General features: G+C 48.1%; 1 pseudogene; it reads right to left on the bottom strand.

The window, feature by feature from the left end:
- Window positions 1-2,330: 2,330 nt before the first annotated feature.
- Window positions 2,331-2,926, bottom strand: LOC101575411 (annotated as a pseudogene).
- Window positions 2,927-5,181: the final 2,255 nt, after the last annotated feature.

Below are 5,181 nucleotides of genomic sequence, written 5' to 3'. Positions count from 1 at the left end.
TTCCGCCAAAATAGATAAATAAATAAATAAAACCAAAGAAAGAATTTTGGGAACAACAGAGGTTAACAGCAGAGTATATTTATTGGGGGAAAGAAAGCTTCTGTCCAAGAGAGGGACAGAAGGGGTATCTGAGCAGGTTACCCTGGGTATCTGCCATTTCTAGGAATATTTATTTATTTATGCATTTGGTACAGGGTCTTGCTAAGCAGTTCAGACTTGTAGTGATCCTTCTGTTTCAACCTCCCCAGTTCTGGGATTACAGGTGTGCGCCACCACGCTCGGTTTTGGTGGCCAGCTGGACACGGCTGGTGCATGGTGCTGGGGACCAAACCCCGGCCCTGTGCTTGCCTAAACAGGTGCTTAGTCTGCTGAATTATCTTGCTGGCCTTGCTCAGGGAAAATTGATTAAATCCAGAACCAAATGGGGAAGTGAGCCACGTAGCAAGCGGGCATGAATATAGAACAGGAGTTTATCTGCTAGCTGGTAGCCAGTAGCAGTTGGATTAGTGGCTCTTGCTGGCTCTTTCAAGGTGATAGTTAGTCCCAGATGCTTACCGTTAGGGAGGTGAGCATTTGTCCCATCTTTGGTCTCTAGGTCTCCAGACCTAGACAGATGGATTCCACAGCAGGAATCCATCTCTCTCACAGTTGCAACCTATCTTCTTCTTCTCCTTTTTTTTTTTTTTTTTTGCGGAACCAGGGATTGAACTCAGGTCCTTGCACTTGCCAGGGAAGCGCTTATTCCACTGAGCCATCTCCCCGGCCCCTGCAACGTATCTTTTTTAATGTATTTAGTACAGGGTCTACAGGGTCTCACTACGTAGATTGAACCTGTAGTGATCTTCCTGTTCTCAGCCTCCCAAGCACAGGAATGTATTGTGTCTTCCCTGCTGTCTCCTCTGAGGGCCCAGCCCAGTCTACTGCCTGTAGTATCTCTAGTTCAGCTGCCTACAACAATAGAAGCAGACAGTAGGACAGTGATTTCCTGGTGCTGGGGAAAGGGAAACCAGGCGATGATGGTTAAAAGATCAGTTTCAGTTACTCTACGTGGCATAATGCCTATAGCTAGAGATTCTTAAAATAGCTGATACTTAAAATAGTAGATTTCAAGTCTTCTTACCAAAAAAAGTGGAAGGAAGGAAGAAAAAGAAAAAAATGTGGAAGGAAAGAAGAAAGAGAAGGGAAGGTAAGTCTGGCAGAAGCTTCTGGACGGTGACAGGCTTCTCTTGGGGATGGTTTCATAAGAGTTTACCTGCAAGCACTGAGATGCAAATATTAAATATGTGCAGCTTTTACTATGCCAATCATACCTTGCTACACTTTTTAAAATAAAAATATTCTTATTATCATCCTGTCAGCTTTTTTTTTTTTTTTTTTTTTTTTTGTGGAACCGGGGATTGAACTCAGGCCCCTGCTCTTGCCAGGGAAGCGCTTATTGCACTGAGCCATCTCCCCGGCCTTGTCAGGTTCCTTTTGACAGGTAAATAAACATGCTCACACAGTGGACGTGGTGAGGGGGCATCTTTCTGCCTGCCACTCTGTCTCTAGCCTTTGATACTGCAGTAGCCTGGCGCTGAACAGATCCCTGCCTTGGACCAGTGCTGTCACAGGAAGTCTGCCCACAGGAAGTCTGCAGAACCACCCCTCCTCCAGGCTGCAGACGCTCCTCCACTCCTGCCAGGGATGACCTCCTGATCCTCGGTTGCCAGGCTGTGTGCGCTGGATGGCTCGCCACTTCCTGCAGCTGGCCCCTCCCCAGCCCAGCAGCAGGTTGGGAGAGGAAGAGGTTTATCAGTCTCCTTACCCAGGGCCCTCTTGCCTTCCAGAGATCTGTATCCCTTTACAGACCTGCTACTGAGAAACTTCATTGTGTACCTTCAAAAAATTACAGCGATTCTCTTTTATTATGACCTCCTTAGAGCATATTTTGAAAATATAAAAAGTGCTAAAGGGGGAGATCACTTATAATATCTTTTTTCTTTTCTTTCTTACTTTTTTTTTTTTTTTTCAGAATTGGGGATTGAACTCAGGCCCTTGTGCTTGCCAAGGAAGGGCTTATTCTACTGAGCCATCTCCCCAGCCCCACTTATATATAATATGTTGAATGAAGACAAAATATAGTTGCCTGCTAAATACTTAATGTTTCTTTTCTTTTCTTTTTTTTTAACCATTATTTAGCTTCATTCATAACCATAAACTTAACTCTGCAATCCAGGTACATTTGGAGGGAAGCAAGGAAAACATGGAACCCAAAGAACTGCGATAAGAGCAGAGATGATGGGGTGGTTTGAGCAGGGAGGGTGCAGGGTGCTCTCCTGAGCTAGAGGAATGGTCTGGGCTGATGGTGGCAACACACACAAGCCACCCGCGTTAGGGCTGTCCACAGGTGGTGATGGTGGTCTTCTTGCTGGTCTTGCCATTCCTGGCCCCGAAGCACTCCATGGCCTCCACTGTGTCATGCCCTCTTTCACCTTCCTGAAGACCACGTGCTTGCCGTCCAGCTGCTCGGTCTTGGCAGTGCAGATGAAAAACTGGGACCTGTCTGTGTTGGGCCCAGCATTTGCCATGGACAAGATACCTGGACCTGTGGACCTGTACGCTTCAGGGTGAAGTTCTCAGCATCGAATTTCTCCCCGTAGATGGACTTGCCGCCAGGGCCATTCTGTGAAAGCAGGAGCCCTTATAACCAAATCCTTTCTCTCCAGTGCTCAGAGCACGAAAGTTTTCTACTGCCTTCGTGTGGAACTGGGGATTGAACTCAGATCCTTGCATTTGCCAGGCAAGCGCTTATCCTACTGAGCCATCTCCCCGGCCCTTTTTTTTTTTTTTTTGCCTTTGGAACTTTGTCTGCATACAGCTCGAAAGAGATGCGGCTCCAGGGCTCACTGTCAGCAGCGATATCCCAGTACATGGTGGGATCGACCATGGTTGGCAACAAATGGCTAAGAGGACGGCTAGAGGTGCCTGCAAAGCCACAGTTACTTACATCAGTTTCTTTTTTTTTTTTTTTTTTTTTTTTTTTTTTTTTTTTTCTGTATTTTAGAGAAGGGTCTACCTGGTGTTGAGAGTCTCACCACTAGATCAGACTTGTAGCCATCCACCTATTTACATCCTCCCAAGAGCTGGGATTACAGGTGCACACGACCAAGCCCAGTCCCGATGGCCCGAGGGGCGGGGCTGGCTCTTTCTGTTTCTTTGTATGTGTGTAGATCAAGGCTTAAGGAACAGAACCCGGGACATTCTGAAATTGTTTTAGATCCCAAATATCTCATTGTTTTAGGTACACAGGAAAATGTTTTTATTATGCTTATCTCAGTTTCACCCTGCTTTCCAAATTAGCTCTGCTGGTGTTGGTCAGAGCCCGGAGTCATTTCCTTGCCCTGAGTGTCAGGGCCCAACGCGGGGCCCACAAGCGTGGCTCCCCTGCCCAGATTGCAGTGTGGCCAGCGTACAGAAGAGCGCGGAGGGGAGGAGGAAAAAAGCACTGAAATGTATAACATACACATGCCGATCCCTACAGTGAATGTAATCATTGTGTACTACAAACATGCAATAAAAACTATGCTTTTTTTTTTTTGTGTGTGTGTGTGGCTGGCTCAGCCCGCCCTAGGGGTGGGGCTCACCCAGGGGTTAAACTACGGGCACTTGCCTAAACAGGTGCTTTAAGCTATCTCACCAGCTGCCCCGCCCCCTTTTAAGAAAACAGATTAGGTTTCATGACAATTGAACTTTTTTCTGGTGGTGGTGCTGAGGGTGGACCCCAGAGTCTGTGCAGGCTGCGTGAGCGTGCTGCTGAGATGCACCCCTCGCCTGACGATCCAGCTTCCTAGGCCTAATAACTGGGTCTGGTTTCAAGCAAATGCTTCTGTCTTTGAAATACAATTTATGAAGGATAGAGGGGTAGCTTAGCACATTGCCTAGCATGTGTAAGGGCCTCAGTTCAGTCCCAGCACCCCCAAAGTAATTTTCATAACACTGTCTTCTATTTGTGCCCTCTGCTCCCTGGTGAGGGCTGTGCAGAGAACCCACACCAAGGTCCAGGACCTTCTAACCCTGGAGGCAGAAGGGCGGGCTGTGTTTAGACCTGCGATGTCAGGACAGTGGTTGGCTGCTACTCACTTGGTATACAACTACAGTAGAAGCCCAATTATGGCTGCCAGTTAAAGAAAGAACTTCCCTAAAACGATCTACGCTTATACTGGTAAGCCATTCCAATATTTAAATGAAAACCTCAACTTCCCTGGAGGTTGTACTTTGTTCTGTGTGAAGGGAGGAGGGCAACCTGCTTATGACCAGTCTAAACTGCATTTGGTGAGAAAGGCATGACTGTTGGAAGAGCTGGAAACCCTGAGGCTCAGGCAAGGCTGGAGCCAGGAGTGTGTGAGCCACAAGACCAGAGCCCTGTCTTGGACCTGGTTGGCGTCTGCAGAAAGAGTACCTCAGCAGTCCAGGAAACCCACCTGGCCCTGGTTCCCTTGTCACGATGGCAGCCACATGGCCACTGGTCCCGAAGCCCGTCAAAGCTGCGGGCTGAGGGATCATTTGCTTCAAAGAAAAACTGCATTTGAGGCTTTCCCACAAGCCTCCTTCTCCCACCCCTGGGACTCAAGGGTCTTCCTCACTGGCCCTGGGTTAAGCTCAAGCTGGCTTCCTGGCACAGTGTGGGGAAACCAAAGCTCAGGGAATGGGGCCTAAAGCCACCCTTTCTAGGGATGAGGGGCTGCTCCCTTCTCTAGGCACCCAGGGTACTATGCTTCAGCTTCACTCTTGCCTATCCTGGGGTTCTTAGTTCAAATTTGCAAGATAGAAAAAAAAATTTTTTCAAGGTAGGACATGATTGGCTGGCCTGGGTCAGGCGCTCACTCCCCTACCCCAATCAGCTGTGTGCAGGGGCTCTGAAGGTGTGGCCATGAGCCTCACCCAACAGGCCACCTTACTCCCCCTTCCCCAGGGCTGTGGCTGGGAGGGGCCCATGAGTCACCTGTAGGTTACAACCCTTGTCCTCTCTGGAGCCCCGCTGATTTTTTTTTTTAAATATTTATTTATTTTTATTACATTTATTTATTTTTTTTAACATTTATTTATTTTATTGTGTGTGTGTGTGGCCAGCTCAGCCCACCAGGGGGCGGGGCTGGCTGGCATGTGGTGCTGGGGATCGAACCGCGGTCCCTGTGCTTTGCC

This window comes from Octodon degus, unplaced genomic scaffold, assembly GCF_000260255.1.
Source record: "Octodon degus isolate 3935 unplaced genomic scaffold, OctDeg1.0 scaffold00029, whole genome shotgun sequence".
In the NCBI taxonomy this organism is placed as follows: Eukaryota; Metazoa; Chordata; class Mammalia; order Rodentia; family Octodontidae; genus Octodon; species Octodon degus.
The sequence above is the reverse complement of the archived record's forward strand: the minus strand, read 5'-3'. Positions and strand labels throughout refer to the sequence as shown.